Source organism: Lithobates pipiens, unplaced genomic scaffold (assembly GCF_037356315.1).
Source record: "Lithobates pipiens isolate NorthernLeopardFrog02 unplaced genomic scaffold, aLitPip1_a1.2 Scaffold_25, whole genome shotgun sequence".
NCBI classification, from domain to species: Eukaryota; Metazoa; Chordata; class Amphibia; order Anura; family Ranidae; genus Lithobates; species Lithobates pipiens.
Genome location: NW_027507787.1, coordinates 107,658,988 through 107,677,306, shown reverse-complemented (window position 1 = coordinate 107,677,306; position 18,319 = coordinate 107,658,988). Strand labels below are relative to the sequence as shown.

The 18,319-nt window shown below is 49.1% G+C and overlaps 8 pseudogenes; all 8 read right to left on the bottom strand.

The window, feature by feature from the left end:
• Positions 1 to 8,091: 8,091 nt before the first annotated feature.
• Positions 8,092 to 8,211, bottom strand: LOC143931943 (5S ribosomal RNA; annotated as a pseudogene).
• Positions 8,212 to 8,306: 95 nt separating this feature from the next.
• On the bottom strand, positions 8,307 to 8,425 carry LOC143931396 (5S ribosomal RNA; annotated as a pseudogene).
• Positions 8,426 to 12,222: 3,797 nt separating this feature from the next.
• Positions 12,223 to 12,341, bottom strand: LOC143931326 (5S ribosomal RNA; annotated as a pseudogene).
• Positions 12,342 to 12,501: 160 nt separating this feature from the next.
• On the bottom strand, positions 12,502 to 12,620 carry LOC143932043 (5S ribosomal RNA; annotated as a pseudogene).
• Positions 12,621 to 13,904: 1,284 nt separating this feature from the next.
• On the bottom strand, positions 13,905 to 14,023 carry LOC143931090 (5S ribosomal RNA; annotated as a pseudogene).
• Positions 14,024 to 14,341: 318 nt separating this feature from the next.
• On the bottom strand, positions 14,342 to 14,460 carry LOC143931014 (5S ribosomal RNA; annotated as a pseudogene).
• Positions 14,461 to 14,560: 100 nt separating this feature from the next.
• Positions 14,561 to 14,679, bottom strand: LOC143931704 (5S ribosomal RNA; annotated as a pseudogene).
• Positions 14,680 to 17,957: 3,278 nt separating this feature from the next.
• LOC143932384 (5S ribosomal RNA) lies at positions 17,958 to 18,076 on the bottom strand (annotated as a pseudogene).
• Positions 18,077 to 18,319: the final 243 nt, after the last annotated feature.

Below are 18,319 nucleotides of genomic sequence, written 5' to 3'. Positions count from 1 at the left end.
GGGTTGCCCCCTGTCGCCCCTATTATTCGCACTGTCATTGGAACCCTTTCTCTCCACAATTCGACAAAACTCAGACATAACGGGACTCCAAATGGGTACTATTGAGTGCAAGATATCTGCCTACGCGGATGACATGCTGTTTTCGCTGACGAATCCCAGAGTTTCCTTGCCAAATCTCCTTCGGGAATTCCAGATATACGGGATACTTCTTGAAATCAAAGGCCATGGGGGTTGCAGTCCCCCCGCAAACGTTAATAGACTTGCAGTCCAATTTTCGATTTAAATGGACCCATACAGCCCTTAAGTACTTAGGTACTTACATTCCACCGGACATCGCGCGTACGTTTATGTTGAACTTCCCCCCACCCCTTGTCACTAAGATCCGCAGTTTGCTTCACGGGTGGCATTCTGGCCTCCATTCCTGGTTCAGGAGATGCAATCTCATTAAAATGAACATACTCCCTAAATTTACTTATCTTTTCCAAGCTCTCCCGATCCAGATTCCAGTCCCGTTTTTTAAGCAAGCTCAATCCTTGCTCACTCAATTTAACTGGGCCCACAAAAATCCCAGACTTAAGCGGTCACAGCTGACATTGTCTAAACAACAGGGAGGGTTGGTTCTCCCTGACTTGCGACGCTACTACCTGGCCTCCCATCTGGGGCGTGTATTGGACTGGATTCGAAACAAACTTTCTAAGCTCACTCCCGAATTCCGCTAAGAAGCGCAATGTGGGGGGGGGGGGGCGTGGCCTGGACAGCAATGGAGTAGGACGCTTGTGACCTGAGCTCCGCTCCTACCGCGATCTCCTGTAGTGATCCTGGGTGCCCACTGACTATTTTACCTACGATCTTACCAGTGTAATACCCGCTACTTTCTCGTGCATACATTGGGACGATGTCTCCGACGAAGAAGCAGTCTGCAGCGGCGGCATCTCTTGAAAAGTTCCAGCGGGACCATGAGGGCCAACATGGCGGACAGTCCACTCCGGCTGCAGAACCTGCTACCTCAGACACGGCGAAGGTGCTTGAGGCGATTTCTACCTGCCAGACCACACTGACAACTAAGCTTGAGGAGGTTAAGGTGGATGTCTCACTTATCCGACAGGACATGGCTAAACTGCGTGACAGAGTGAAGGAAACTGAAACCCGGATCAGTCAGGCCGAAGATGTCCTGTTCCCTCTGCAGCATGCCCAGGAGGATGTGCAAAAGCAGCTCCAGCAGCTGGCCCAGAAACAGGACGACCTTGAGAATAGGGCCTAACCTCCGCTTTATCGGCCTGCCGGAGGGCTCCGAGGGGGCTGACCCGGCGACATTTTTGGAATCTCTCCTGATTAAAGCCTACGGTAGGGAGGCGTTTTCTACCTCATTTATTATTGAAAGGGCCCACAGAATGCCTGCCCGCCCGCCGCCGGAGGGGGCACCTCCTCGCACGTGCATTGCTAAGCTGCTAAATTACCGGGATAGGGATGCCATCCTTCGCCTTACTCGTGAAAAAGGCAACATCCCGTTTCAGAACGGACATATCTCAGTGTTTCCCAACTTCTCCGCAGAAGTTCAAAAACGTTGTTCCCGATTCGTGGAAGTCAAGAGGCGCCTCAGGGCACATCACCTCAAGTACGCCATGTTGTACCCGGCCAGACTCCGCGTAGTGGGGGAAGATAGGGAATACTTTTTTGAAGATCCTGAGATGGCAGTTTCCTGGTTGGAACAGAGAGACGCGGCTCGAAATCGGCCACCTCGAGACTAAAATCATTGGAAGATTTGTGAGTACTCTATCTGCTCCCCCCTTTCTATTTGCCCGTGTGCAAGCAGATCACTGTTGGACTGCCTATGCGTGGTTCATTATCCTCAGTCCCTGAATTGATGCTTCTGTTCCCCCTCTCTAACAGGGATGGCCGTTGCTCTTGTTGACTGAACATGTACTGCTGCCTATGGCCACGCTCTGCGGACATCCCCCTGGTTCGTTACACAATACCCCTTCCCCCTCCCTCTTAGTTTGGGGGACCCGCTTGGCGGGCTCTATTGGGCCCTTTCCCTGGGGGGGTGGGGGGGACGCGGGTCATCTGGACTTGCTGCATGGGACTGCAGAACTTTGACTTTCTCCTGATACATGCCCTTTACTGGACTGTTATGTCCCGCTGCTGAACTGGGCACCGCACCAATGGGAGTGGGGTGGGAAATGGACGCATGGTCCGGCTCCAGCCTACAAGCCGGGTTATGACGGGAGAAGACTTGGTCTTGTCACTGGGTCCAGTGGCTTATTGTTATTGACATTGCCTAGTGTTCTATGGTTTGTTTTGGGAAGGGAGCTCCAGCCAAGTTGGGGTGGCTGAGAGCAGGGAGGGTGGGGATGGGTTGTAGTTATTATGTTATAGTATGTTATCTTTTATGCTTAGTTTATAGCACAAGCTTTATTTGGTTATGGAACAGACAAATGTCTCTTTTTCATGTATACTCTGATGAATATGGGAATGGATACTGCTTTGACGGGTGGTTTGGATACTATTTTCCTCCTTGTGATATTGGCTGAGACCACGCCATGGGTACCCTGAAGTTGCTGACGTGGAATGTCAGGGGGATTCGGGATAAAATTAAGAGGGCGGCAGTGTTTGGGTGTCTCAAAACTTATAGAGCGGATATCACAGTCCTGGTGGAGACGCATGTAACTGGGAGATTGCAAATAGCTTTGCGTCGCCCGTGGATTGGATGGGCCTACCACGCCACCCATACGTCCTATTCTCGCGGGGTGTCTGTATTGGTATCTAAAACGGCACAGTTTTCCTTGGTTTCTTTGCAGACAGACCCGCAGGGCAGATATATATTTATACACTGCTTATTGCACGGAGAACAGTACATTATTCTCGCCTATTATGTACCCCCGCCTTACGATCATAGACTAATTACAGAGGGATTATCTTTTATGGCTCAACACCCTAATGTCCCAGCAATTTGGCTGGGTGATTTTAATATGGTTTTGAATCCGGGGGTGGATAGAATGAGCTCTACTCAAGGGGATCATTTACCGGGAGATACTGGACTAGGTCGCACGTTTCAGGAATTCTCTCTTACAGATCTGTGGCGATTTAAATATCAGGCTAAACGTGTTTACTCCTGTTTCTCTGCAACTCACTCCACCATGTCAGGTATAGATTATATTGCTGTGTCCGCCCAGTTGTTACCCAGGCTAGTAGACACGGGCTATTATGCTAGATCATTGTCAGACCACGCTCCTTGCTGGGCAACTTTTTCCTTGACCCGACCTACTGGACCGAAACCATGGCGGCTTCACCCCTTCTGGTTAACCGCCTTGAGTGACAGCGAAGACTTAGGGGACGAATGGGGTTTTTTCTTTACTACTAATCAGGGGACGCCTCCGGTTGACTGTACCTGGGAGGCTTTTAAACTGCATGTACGCTCCCCTTTAACACACCGGATTAACCGGTTGAAGCGTACCTCCAAGACTTTGCTATCTAATGCCCTACGGGAGCTGGCCTCGGTGACCACTGACTTCACTACTGACCCCACACCTGCTAAGGCCCAGGTATTACAACACCACATAAGGCTAGTAGATCACCTCCACATTGAACAGGCTAAGCAAAAGTTGTTTTTTGTTAAGCAACGGGTGTTTGAACAAGGAGAGAGGGCGGGAAAGTTGCTGGCCTACTTGGCGCATCGGGACTCCAAGCCCCCGGTGGTGGTTTCGTTGACTGACAATGGGGGTGAGGAGGTGACTGATCCGCCAACAGTGGCCACCATGTTTCGTGCTTACTATGCTGCCCTTTATGAGTCGCAGGTACATAGGCCGAGGACTGAGACGGGGGCGTACCTCCGAGATATCTCTCTTCCCCACCTGTCTGAGGCTCAGGTTGAGTCTCTTGAGGCCCCGATATCGGCAGATGAGATTAGGCTAGCGGTGGCATCCCTTGCAACGGCTAAGGCCCCTGGACTGGATGGTATTCCCCTGGATTTCTATGCCCACTACTCTGAGACACTAGTGCCAGAATTGTTGAGATTATATACACACATATTTGACTCCGGGTCCCTACCTGATACTCTACGGCAGGCAGTTATTATAGTGATACCCAAGCCAGGAAAGGATCCCCACTGCCCGGATTCCTATCGCCCCATCTCGCTGCTCCAAGCAGATATTAAAATTTTGGCTAAAGTACTTGCCACTTGTCTGAGTGGAGTCATCCTATCACTTGTTCACCCGGATCAAACGGGATTTATGCCCGGGAAAAACACGGCCATTAATATCTGGTTATATATGAATATCCAGGCTGAGCATGACAAAGTATGCTCGAGGGTGGTGTTGTCACTGGATGCCGCTAAGGCGTTTGATTCCATTGAGTGGAATTATCTTTGGGAATGCTTGGGTAAATTTGGGTTTGGCCCCAATTTTGTTAAATGGATTACTCTCCTATACTATCGCCCAATGGCTAGAGTAGCAGTTAACGGATGGGTGTCGGACCCCTTTCAGCTAGGCCGTGGCACACGTCAGGGTTGTCTCCTATGTTATATGCTTTGGCGGCAGAACCGTTGGCTGCTGCACTTCGGGCACACCCGGCTGTAGTAGGCCTCCGACGCGGTTCTCTGGTGGAATCGGTAAGTATGTATGCGGATGATACTTTACTGTATTTAGAGGACTCGGGTCGGTCGTTGGAGGCTGCCCTGGGGGTCATAGAGGAGTTTGGTGGTCATTCCGTTCTGCGTATTAATTGGACCAAGTCGCAGGTTCTACCCATTGACTTGTTCTCCCCGGACCGGGATGCAGCTTCTCTCCCGCTCTCCAGGGTATCCTCCATTCAGTATTTGGGAGTGCAGGTTACGAGGGAACCTGGGGAGTATATTCATCTTAATCTTGAACCACTGCTTCTGTATGTGCGGGAGAAGACTAAGGCATGGTCCCGTCTCCCCATTGGGGTTATGGGACGGATCAATATTACTAAAATGATCCTCCTGCCGAAACTCCTTTATGTACTTTGGCATTCCCCTGTCATGGTCCCCGTGGCGTTCTTTAAAACATTAGACGGTGTCTTAAACACCTTTATCTGGGGCCCATCTAAACATAAGTTGGCATGGAACACACTTAAAAACCCGACCTCTATGGGGGGACTGGCTCTCCCTGATTTCCACACATACTACATAGCAGCCCAGATTTCCCATTTTTATCACCTCCATAGAGCGGATAGTCACAGATATCAGGCCTTGGTGGGCGGGAGGGCTGAATCCCTTGTTGATACTCCCCTTCAGATGATTTTTCGGGGTGGTGGGGTTAGGGATGCCCGGTCCCAGATCCTGCCACACCACCGGAGTATTTGGAAACTAGCCCTTAGATTACTGGGAGCTGACTATTACCACTCACATACACCGCTATGGCGCAACCCCCTGCTGCGTGAGTTGTCTGGCTTACCAGATGTAGACTTGTGGGCTTCTAGAGGGATACTTTTTCTGTATCAGGTGGTGACTCCTATGGGCGTAAGGGATTTTCCCTCCCTACAAGTGGAATTTAACATACCCCCTCATATGCACTTTCGCTACTTGCAATTGCGACACGCGCTTCGTGCGCAATTTGCTCAGGACTTCCCGAATGTACAGTCGCTGGCTTTGACAGATGTAATTATGGGAGACGAACCGGCTAAATTGATCTCGACTCTATACGGCCTACTCCGGGCCCGCTTGGTGGCGCAAACCACTGAACGGGCCAGGTTGAGATGGGAAGAGGACATAGGTCCCTTTGATGGGGAGGAATGGGAGGATGCCCTTGAGAACGTTCAACAGGCTTCGCTTAGCCTACCTGACCGACTAACGCAGTACTATGTGATACACAGGTCCTATCTCACCCCTATCCGGATAGCTAAGTATCATCCTGACTATAACTCGAAGTGTCCCCGTTGCTCTTGTATGACTGGTACTTTCTACCATCTTCTCTGGCAATGCCCATTGGTCCAGGAGTATTGGGGGCAGATTGTCAGGTTTCTACATGACCACATGGGTTCACCCCTTCAACTTGACCCTAAGAGTTGCCTACTTAGTATATTTCCTGATACCTCTGTTGATCAATACTTGGCTACATTTTTGCACTCTACGCTGTTTACCGCACGAAAGCTTGTGGCTAAATACTGGATGCGTCCAACCATGCCTACTATGCGGGAATGGGTAATGGGCATTAATAGTAAGCTACCCTTGATTAAACTGGTGTATAGAAATCGTGGGTGTCCAGCCAAATACCACAAAATATGGGATAAGTGGGTGGAAAATCTGCATACGTGTGTGGAGTGAGCTATATTGGAGTCTATACTATCATTGTCAGGAATTTTCCTTAATGTAAGATGTATTACTGTCCTTCACCTATGAAGAGGCTAATGTTTGTACCTACTGTAATATCTTGTTATAACTGAGTTGTTCAATAAACTTGTGCTGTTAAAAAAAAAAAAAAAGAAGCGCCATGTGGTGCTATAAGTATTTACCCACAGAATTTATGTCACATCCCACTATAGGGGCTTAGTTGAAAGTCAGTCACCTGATCGCTACCCAAAACACACTCACGTCTTTGACTTCCCCCCTATTCCCTATACGTGGCCATCCAACCTTTGAACTGGGGACCCACTTAGAAATTCCAACCTAGACAATGCGTCTAAATTCGTCATTGATGGAAAATGGCCTTCTTTCTCAACCCTAACAGATCCGACAGGGCTTTTACAACTGCCTTTTTGGAGAGCGGCGCAACAACATCATTTTCTCCATTCCATCCCCAATCCTCAAACGTTTGCCCGCCCTCAGACGGAGTTTGAGACTCTATGCAGGAGCGAAGGCCCTTTGGCCCACATTCTCTCTCAAACAGATTACCCACACTTAACCTGTCTGTCCAACTGGGAAAAAGACCTTAATTGCTAATTTTCCCCAGCACAGAGACAACACATTATCACTTTGGCTCTCAAAATGTCGCTGTGCACGAAGATACAGGAGACGAATTTTAAACTTCTCACCAGGTGGTATTTGACACCATCAAAGCTGCAGAAATGTTTCCCCTCTTCCTCGAACATATGCTGGAGGTGTGGAGAAGAAGAGGGCACGTTGCTGCACATTTTTTGGTCCTGCCCCAGCTTGGTGGACTTCTGGACAGAGATCCGATGCATAACACAAAAATTCACAGACTTCTCCATCCAGGAAGAGGCTGCATTCTTTCTCTTGCACCATTCACAGATTCCCATTAAGAAGTACAAAAAAAATCAATTTTACGGCATGTGATAAATGCGGCGAAATCCTGCATCCCTCTCTATTGGAAAAAATGTTCCCCCCCTTTCATTACTCACTGGCTTAGGAAAATAGAGGACATTAAAAAAAATGGAGGACTTGATCCTCACATCACAAGGTAAACAAGAATTTTTTAAACAAACCTGGGACATCTGGAATACCTTTATATTCTCGCTGGAAGGATGTCGCCTGCTGTCGCCTTAGTGCTCTGAGCTTTCCTTGACTGGCCCCTTGGACAGTGGCTGCCATCGTGTCTCGTCCCGTCTTCTCCTTTTCTGATCTTTCAACCCTTCTCTTTTCTGCCTTCCTCCCCTATCTCTCACCCCCTCCACCCCCTCTCTCTTTTGGAAAAAGTGGAAAATTGGGAATGACGGCCCCACACCCCCCTCTGGATGGATTATGCCGGAGGGACCTGGGGTTTGTGTGACCCTGGATCTTGGTACAGTACTTTATCTGTGCCTCGAATCATTGTGATTGATGGAAGGCAGACTCACAGTTGCGAATATACCTGTATCAAGTATTTTTCAGCTGCTTTTTGCTCTGTATTTCTCTGTTGCATTATGTACTCGGGGGACGGTCTTCCCCTATTTGGAGAAAAAATTATATTTGAAAAAAAAAAGAAGCCTACGACACCTGGTATTCCCAGGCGGTCTCCCATCCAGGCATTAACCAGGCCCTGCTTAGCCTCCAAGATCAGACGAGATGGAACAGATTCAGGGTGATGTGGCCGTAGCCAATATCTTCAGGCACTCTCAACTCTCTTGACAAACACCAAGATGGTCACCTTGGAAACAAGCGGAAAAAAATAGGTCAACGGCAACAACATAAAAAGAAGCCTACGGCATCTGGAAATCCCAGGCGGTCTCCCATCCAGGTACTAAACTGGTCCCAACCCTGCTTAGCCTCTGAGATCAGATGAGATTGGAATCTTTCAGGGTGGTGTGGCCGTAGGAGATTTCTTCAGGCACTCTCAACCTTGACTAAAGCCAATATGGTCACCTTAGGAAACAAACAAAAAAATCAAGTCAATGCCAACAACATGAGAAGAAGTCTACAGCACCTAGTATTCCCAGGTGGTCTCCCATCCAGGTATTAACAAGGCCCGACCCTGTTTAGTCTCTGAGATCAGACGAGATCTGGTGCTTTCAGGGTTATGTGGCCATAGGCGAGCTCTTCAGGCACTCTCAACCCTCTTGACAAACACCAAGATGGTCACCTTGGTAAACAAACAAAAAAAAAAAACAAGTCAACGCCAACAACATAAAAAGAAGCCTTCAGCACCTAGTATTGACAGGTGCTCTCCAGGTGGTCTCCAATCCAGGTACTAGCAAGGCCCGACCCTGTTTAGCCTCTGAGATCAGAGGAGATCGGGCGCTTTCAGGCTTATGTGCCCATAGGCAATCTCTTTGGGCACTCTCAACCCTCTTGACAAATGCCAAGATAGTCACCTTGGGAAACAAGCGGAAAAAAAACAGGTCAATGTCAACAACATAAAAAGAAGACTACGGCACCTGGTATTCCAAAGCCATCTCCCATCCAGGGACTAACTAGGCCCAACCCTTCTTAGCCTCAGAGATGAGAAGAGATAGGGCTCTTTCAGGGTGATGCTGCTGTAAGCGAACACTTTGGGCACTCTCAACCCTCTTGACAAATGCCAAGATGGTCACCTTGGGAAACAAGCGAAAAAAAAAAAACGAATCAACGCCAACAACATAAAAAGAAGCCTACAATAACTGGTATTCCCAGGTGGCCTCCCATCCAGGTACTAACCAGGCCTGACTCTTCTTAGCCTCCAAGATCAGACGAGATTGGGTGCTTTCAGAGTGCTCGGACTCTTTCCCCATCACTAATGGGACGAGGCAAGGGTGCCCTCTGTCTCCCCTAATTTTTATTCTGACACTGGAACCACTTATGTGTCACGTTCGGAATGACCCGAATATTACTGGCATATCCAAACCCTCGGCACACCACAAAATTGCGGCGTACGCTGACGATCTAATTTTTTTCGTCTCCAATCCACACATTTCGCTTCCCAATATACTCGCGGCTCTCCGGCGATACGGCAGCCTATCAAACTATAAAATCATTTGCACCGTCGGCTGTATTGAATATATCGGTCCCGGATGGTGAGGCCAAGAGGCTACGCTCCGCTTTTCCATTCTACTGAGCTGAAAAATCTATATGGTACCTGGGCGTTGACATCGCAGCGGATTTGGCGCAATTGTACCCGCTTATTTTTGTCCCTCTCCTGAATAGACTGAAATCTGATTTGGGAAACTGGCATGCTTTAACACTGACCTGGTTCGGGCGCTGTAATGCATTCAAAATGACGGCCCTCCCGCGGATCTTATACTTGTTCCAGACATTACCGATCCGGTTACACCCAATTTTTTTCAGACAACTGCAGGTGCTGCTCCGGGACTTTATTTGGGCGCGCAAGCCGCCCAGAGCCCGTTTGCAATTGCTTCCCAGACCAAAGGACAAGGGGGGTCTGGGTCTCCCAGATCTGAGACAATACTACAGAGCGACTCTGCTAGCGAGAGTCGTTGATTGGCATTGTAATGGCCCACACAAGCAGTGGGTGGAGATGGAGATTGAGGATGGATCCATTCCCCTATTGACCTCCCCGTGGCTCCTGTCCTCCCTACCAAAAGACCTCAGAGATCACCCCGTAGTGGGAGCTACGTTGGCTGTTGTGCGGAGGTTGTTCCGCTGCACACACATTGCTCCCCTGCCGTCACCAATGACTCCGGTTATAGGTAATCCAGACTTCCCACCGGGATTTACCAACAAGAAACTGCGACAGTTGACAGTGGTGGGGAAACAGCGTCTGGGAGACGTGTGGCCCTCGGGAGGGCTACCGACCACGCAAACTGTCGCCGAGCTTTCTGACCCTCCGCTTGACTTGTTTAATACTTATCAACTTTGTCACTTTCTTCTGGCCATACAAAGGGCCCCCTACACTCCTAGAGACCTGACGCCCTATGAATCCATCTGTCACAAAAAGGAACCTGTGCGACACATCCTCTCCCTCCTGTACAACCTATTAAGTAGTCAGGAGGAGGAGTCAACCCCACCATTTATCCACAAATGGGAGAGGGACTTTGGCATCACATTTACCCCACAACAGATAGGGAAGATCCTGACATTAGTACATAAAGCTTCCATCGCAAACCAATATCAAGAATCAGGATACAAGATAGTCTCACGCTGGTATAGAGTCCCATACCTTCTGAATAAAATGAATAGATCGATTCTGGATGTTTGTTGGAGGGGCAATTCAGATACGGTGACCATGGGACACATTTTCTGGGCATGCCCGGCCTTGAGGAACTTTTGGGTGGAGGTGACCGGGACGATAAAAACTCTCAGAAATTTAGATATCACAGACAACCCAGCAGCGTGCCTTCTACACTTGACCGAACAGCCTGTTCGAAAATACAAAAAATCCCTCACGATGCAACTCCTCAACGCCGCCCGGGCCTGCTTTCCCACACTGTGGAGGCAGCCTCAGCCCCCATCCAAGGTGCTGTGGTATTCCAAAGTCAATCATATTCTCCGGATGGAAGAATTGACCGCCACCCTTCACAACACTGAAGAGGAATTTAGTGTTACATGGAGGCCCTGGAGGTATTTTACTGGTACTTGAGACTACATTCGGGAGGTGAGCAGCGCCCCTGTCCCAGAAAATGACCGAACATCTAACGTTTACCTACGTAGGCCATGTCTACCCTGGGTGGCATCCCCCCCCCCTCCCTTTTTGTCTTTATTTTTCTTTTTTTCCCCGCCGCCACCTGGATACGACTGGCTCATATTTTACTCTGGTTCACATAGGTCATGATAAGCTGGCTCGCTGTGGTCCCAGTTGTTCTCCATGATTACATTTGTCCGAACGGAGCTGCATTAGTTATACTGTACTACATGTCTGAGGTGGGGTTTCTCTCTTTTCTCCCCTCTGAGAACCCAGAGTTATTTGGCTGCCTATTTTTTGTTACCATGTAATTGTGACCCTGGGTCATGCTGTATGGTTGACTGTTATATTCATGTTGTTCTACTTATACTTAATAAAAGAATAAAATAAAAATAAGTCAATGCCAACAACTTAAAAAAAAAGCCTATGGCATCGAGAAATCCCAGGCGGTCTCCCATCCAGGTACTAACCAGGTCCCAACCCTGCTTAGCCTCTGAGATCAAATGAGATTTGGCTCTTTCAGGGTGATGCAGCCATAGTAGATTTTTTCAGGCACGCTCAACCCTCTTGACAAACGCCAAGATGGTCACCTTGGGAAACAAACAAAAAAAACAAGTCAACGCCAACAACATAAAAAGAAGCCTACCGCACCTAGTATTTCCAGGCGGTCTCCCATCCAGGTATTAACAAGGCGCGACCCTTTCTACCCTCTGAGATCAGCGGAGATTGGGCGCTTTCAGGGTGATTTGCCCATAGGCAATCTCTTTGGGCACTCTCATCCCTCTTGAAAAATGCTAAGATAATAACCCTGGGAAACAAGCGAAAAAAACAGGTCAACGCCAACAACGTAAAAAGAAGAATACGGCACCTGGTATTCCAAGGCCTAACTAGGCCCAACCCTTCTTAGCCTCTGAGATCAGAAGAGATAGGGTGCTTTCAGGGTCATGCGGCTGTAAGCGATCTCTTTAGGCACTCTCAACCCTCTTGACAAATGCCAAGATGATCACTTTGGGAAACAAGCGAAAAAAACAGGTCAACACCAACAACATAAAAAGAAGCCTGCGACATCTGGAAAACCCAGGCGGTCTCCCATCCAGGTACAAACCAGGCCCAATCCTGCTTAGCCTCTGAGACCAAAAGAGATTGGGCGCTTTCAGGGTGTTGTGCCCGTAGGCAATTTCTTTGTGCACTGTCAACCCTCTTGACACATGCCAAGATGGTCACCTTGGGAAACAAGGGAAAAAAAACAGGTCAACCCGACAACATAATGAGAAGCCTACGGCACCTGGTATTCCCAAGCTGTCTCCCATCCAGGTACTAACCAGGCCCATCGCTACTTAGCCTCCGAGATCAGATGAGATTGGGCTCTTTCAGGGTGATTTGGCTGTAGGCACTCTCTTTGGGCACTCTGAAGCCTCTTGACAAAGGCCAAGATGGTCACCTTGGGAAACAAGCTAAAAAATACAGGTCAAAGCCAACAACATAAAAAGAAGCCTACGGCATCCAGTATTCCCAGGCGATCTCCCAATCAAGACACTAACCAGACCAGATCCTTCTATGGCACCTGGTCTTCCCAGGCAGTCTCCCATCCAGGTACTAACCAGGCCTGACGCTGCTTAGCCTCTGAAATCAGACGAGATCGGGTGCTTTCAGGTTGATGTGGCCATAAGCGTTCTCTTCAAGACACGCCCAACCCTCTTGACAAACGCCAAACGCCTTGAGAAACAAGCAAAAAAAACAGGTCAAAGCCAACAACATAAAAAGAAGCCTATGGGCTTACAGCGGACCTTAAAAGATGGGACCCACTACCTCTGTCATGGTTCGGACACTGTAATGTGTTGAAGATGAACGCAATGCCACGACTTCTGTATCTACTACAAGCCTTACCTATCAAAATACCCCAGACTTTCTTTCATGCGGTTCGCTCAATCTTTATCAAGTTCCTCTGGCGCGGAAAACATATGCGTATTGGTAGGGCAATGCTATTGCGACCGAAATTGCGGGGAGGTATTGGCTTCCTGGACCCTGCTCTGTATTACACAGCGACGCACATGACACCGGTGGTTGACTGGTGCCGGTGTTCTGCCATATACTGTCCGGCCATGATATAGTGTCCACGCAGTACGGAGCAGACGAGGTTTCGGAAAATCTCTGAAGCTGAACGGCGCCTGCGCGGTGAGTGGAGGTGGTAGCTCCACCATCCAAGCGGACATAGGGTTGTGAATATCAGAGGGCACCTCGCAGGCGAGCTTCGCTCGCCACGCTTCGGGCTTGGCCTCGCTGCGCTCGGCTCTTTTATATTCTTACTCTATGTCCACTTGGATAGTGGGGATAGAACCTGGATTCAGTGTGCAGGCGCCGTTCATGCTCGGCAATTTTCAGAATCGGTGTTGCTGTGTACTGCGCATGCGCAGTACACAGCAGACACTATCCGATGGGGGACCATATGTGATAAGACACCGGCATGGGGAACTGAAGCTATGGGTCAAGCTAGAGCAGGAGATGGCGCGGGTTCCACTGGCTGGTCTGCCTTGGGCAGGGAGGCCATTGGAGCCCTGTGTGACTACTCACCCGTTAATTGGCCCCTCGCTCGCCGAGTTTTTTTCACCTTTCCCACCTGACTAACTTCCCTTCTCGCTTTTCGGAAGAATACCTCCGCGAGACATAGTAAGCTCATGGTGATCGTTGGAGATCGCTGTTCCAATCGTTGGACAGCTGATGAGCTGGTGAGCCGAGGGCATCTCTTGCTCCCTGGGAGGGGACCCCATCCTATCCACTATACCCACGACACCCCCTTACCCCTTCTTTTCCTTTTCTGCCATTTCCTTCCCCAATCTTCTCTTTCCCCGTCTCCCTCCTTTCAGTTCTACTATTTCCCTTCTGACAAACGCCAAGATGGTCATCTTGGGAAACAAGTGAAAAAAAAAACAGGTCAAGGCCAACAACATAAAAAGAAGCCTACAGCACCTAGTATTCCCAGGTGGTCTCCAATCCAGGTACTAGCAAGGCCCAACCCTGTTTAGCTTCTGAGATCAGAGGAGATCGGGTGCTTTCAGGGTTATGTGCCCATAGGCAATCTCTTTGGGCATTCTCAACCCTCTTGACAAATGCCAAGATTGTCACCTTGAGATACAAGCGAAAAAACACAGGTCAATGTCAGCAACATAAAAAGAAGAATACGGCACCTGGTATTCCAACGCCATCTCCCATACAGATACTAACTAAGCCCAACCCTTCTTAGCCTCAGAGAAGAGAAGAGATAAGGCTCTTTCAGGGTGATGCTGCTGTAAGCGATCTCTTTGGGCACTCTCAACCCTCTTGACAAATGCCAAGATGGTCACCTTGGGAAACAAGCAAAAAAAAAACGAATCAACGCCAACAACATAAAAAGAAGCCTACAATAACTGGTATTCCCAGGTGGTCTCCCATGCAGGTACTAACCAGGCCCGACTCTTCTTAGCCTCCAAGATCAGACGAGATTTGGTGCTTTCAGAGTGATGTGGCCATAGGCAATCTCTTCAGGCACTCTCAACCCTCTTGACAAACACCAAGATGGTCACTTTGGGAAACAAGCGAAAAAAAAACAGGTCAACGCCAACAACATAAAAAGAAGTCTACGACACCTGGTATTCCCAGGCGGTCTCCCATCCAGGTACTAACAAGGCCCGACTCTCCTTAGCCTCCAACATCAAACGAGATTGGGTGCTTTCAGGGTGATGTGCCCGTAGGCAATCTCTTCAGGCACTTTCAACCCTCTTGACAAACGGCAAGATGGTCACCTTGGGAAACAAGCAAAAAAAATAAAAATAAGTCGGAAGCTAGAGACAATATGGCCCGAGTCCTCAATTTAATCCATGTGGCGCATGTACAGGGAAGGCCCTTGCTTATGTTGTCAACGGACGCGGAGAAGGCCTTTGACAGGGTGGCCTGGCACTTTATGCAGGCCACCCTGGAACATATAGGTCTTGGCCCCAACATGATGAGCTGGGTAATGTCGCTTTACTCCATGCTGTCGGCAGCGGTACGGGTAAACGAGTGGTGCTCGGACTCTTTCCCCATCACTAATGGGACGAGGCAGAGGTGCCCTCTGTCTCCCCTAATTTTTATTCTGACACTGGAACCACTTATGTGTCACGCTGACGATCTAATTTTTTCCGTCTCCAATCCACACATTCCCAATATACTTGCGTCTCTACAGTGATACGGCAGCCTATCAAACTATAAAATCAATTGCGCCAAGTCGGCTGTATTGAATATATCGATCCCGGATGGTGAGGCCAAGAGGCTCCGCTCCGCTTTTCCATTCTACTGGGCTGAAAAATCTATACGTTACCTGGGCGTTGACATCGCAGCGGATTTAGCGCAATTGTACCCGCTTAATTTTGTCCCTCTCCTGGATAGACTGAAATCTGATTTGGGAAACTGGCATGCTTTAACACTGACCTGGTTCGGGCGCTGTAATGCATTCAAAATGACGGCCCTCCCGCGGATCTTATACATATTCCAGACATTACCGATCCGGTTACCCCCAATTTTTTTCAGACAACTGCAGGTGCTGCTCCGGGACTTTATTTGGGCGCGCAAACCGCCCAGAGCCCGTTTGCAATTGCTTGCCAGACCAAAGGACAAGGGGGGTCTGGGTCTCCCAGATCTCAGACAATACTACAGAGTGACTCTGCTAGCGAGAGTCGTTGATTGGCATTGTAATGGCCCACACAAGCAGTGGGTGGAGATAGAGATTGAGGATGGATCCATTCCCCTATTGACCTCCCCGTGGCTCCTGTCCTCCCTACCAAAAGACCTCAGAGGTCACCCCGTAGTGGGAGCTACGTTGGCTGTTGTGTGGAGGTTGTTCCGCTGCACACACATTGCTCCCCTGCCATCACCAATGACTCCGGTTATAGGTAATCCAGACTTCCCACCGGGATTTACCAACAAGAAACTGCGACAGTTGACAGTGGTGGGGAAACAGCGTCTGGGAGAGGTGTGGCCCTCGGGAGGGCTCCCGACCACGCAAACTGTCGCCGAGCTTTCTGACCCTCCGCTTGACTTGTTTAGTGCTTATCAACTTCGTCACTTTCTTCTGGCCATACAAAGGGCCCCCTACACTCCTAGAGACCTGACACCCTATCAATCCATCTGTCACAAAAGGGAACCGGTGCGACACACCCTCTCCCTCCTGTACAACCTATTGAGTAGTCAGGAGGAGGAGTCGACCCCCACCATTTATCCACAAATGGGAGAGGGACCTAGGCATCACATTTACCCCACAATAGATAGGGAAGATCCTGATCTTAGTACATAAAGCTTCCATCGCAAACCAATATCAAGAATCGGGATACAAGATAGTCTCACGCTGGTATAGAGTCCCATACCTTCTGAATAAAATGGATAGATCGATCCCGGATGTTTGTTGGAGGTGAAATTCAGATACGGGGTCCATGGGACACCTTTTCTGGGCATGCCCGGCCTTGAGGAACTTTTGGGTTCCCAGCAGCGTGCCTACTACACTTGACCGAACAGCCTGTTCGAAAATACATAAAAAACCCTAACGATGCAACTCCTGAATGCCGCCCGGGCCTGCATTCCCGCACTGTGGAGGCAGCCTCAGCCCCCATCCAAGGTGCTGTGGTATTCCAAAGTCAATCATATTCTCCGGATGGAAGAATTGACCGCCACCCTTTACAACACTGAAGAGGCATTTAGTGTTACATGGAGGCCCTGGAGGTATTTAACTGGTACACGAGACTACATTCGGGAGGTGAGCAGTGCCTCTGTCCCAGAAAACGACTGAACATCTAACGTTTACCTACGTAGGCCATGTCTGCCCTGGGTGGCATTCCCCCCCCCCATCCCTTTTTGTCTTTATTTTTCTTTTTTTCCCCGCCGCCATCCCCCCACCTCCTCTCTCTCCGTCTTTGCACTCTCTTCTTCCCCCGTCCTCCCTTTTGACTATGTCTTGTCTCCTTACTAGCCTTCGGGACCCAGAAGAACCCTAGGGTTCTGGACATGACCGGCTCATATTGTACTCTGGTTCACGTAGGTCATGATAAGCTGGCTCGCTGTGGTCCCAGTTGTTTTCCATGATTACATTTGTCCGAACGGAGCTGCACTAGTTATACTGTACTACATGTCGGAGGTGGGGTTTCTCTCTTTTCTGCATGAAACTGTAGGACTCCCCTCTGAGAACCCAGAGTTATTTGGCTGCCTATTTTTTGTTACCATGTAATTGTGACCCTGGGTCATGCTGTATGGTTGACTGTTATATTTATGTTGTTCTACTTAATAAAAGAATAAAACAAAAAAAAAAAATAAGTCAATGCCAACAAGTTAAAAAAAAAGCCTATGGCATCGAGAAATCCCAGGCGGTCTCCCATCCAGGTACTAACCAGGTCCCAACCCTGCTTACCCTCTGAGATCAAATGCACGCTCAACCCTCTTGACAAACGCCAAGATGGTCACCTTGGGAAACAAACAAAAAAAACAAGTCAACGCCAACAACATAAAAAGAAGCCTGCGGCATTTGGAAAACCCAGGCGGTCTCCCATCCAGGTACAAACCAGGCCCAACCCTGCTTAGCCTCTGAGACCAAACGAGATTGGGCGCTTTCAGGGTGTTGTGCCCGTAGGCAATTTCTTTGTGCACTCTCAACCCTCTTGACAAATGCCAAGATGGTCACCTTGGGAAACAAGGGAAAAAAAACAGGTCAAAGCCAACAACATAAAAAGAATCCTACGGCATCCGGTATTCCCAGGCAATCTCCCAATCAAGACACTAACCAGGCCAGATCCTTCTATGTCACCTGGTCTTCCCAGGCAGTCTCCCATCCAGGTACTAACCAGGCCTGACGCTGCTAAGCCTCTGAAATCAGACGAGATCGGGTGCTTTCAGGGTGATGTGGCCGTAAGCGCTCTCTTCAAGACACGCCCAACCCTCTTGACAAACGCCAAGATGGTCGCCTTGAGAAACAAGCGAAAAAAACAGTTCAAAGCCAACAACATAAAAAGAAGCCTATGGCACCTGGTATTCCCAGGCGGTCTCCCATCCAGGTACTAACCAGGCCCGACACTGTTTAGCCTCTGAGATCAGATGAGATTGGGCGCTTTCAGGGTGATGGGGCCATAGGTGATCTCTTTGGGCACTCTCAACCCTCTTGTTAAACGCCAAGATTGTAACCTTGGGAAACAAGCGAAAATAAACAGGTAAACGCCAACAACATAAAAAGAAGCCTACGGCACCTGGTATTCACAGATGGTCTCCCATACAGGTATTAACCAGGCCGTACACTGCTAGGCCTCCGAGATCAGATGAGATTGTGCGTTTCAGGGTGATGTGGCCATAGGTGTTCTATTTAGACACTCTCAACCCTA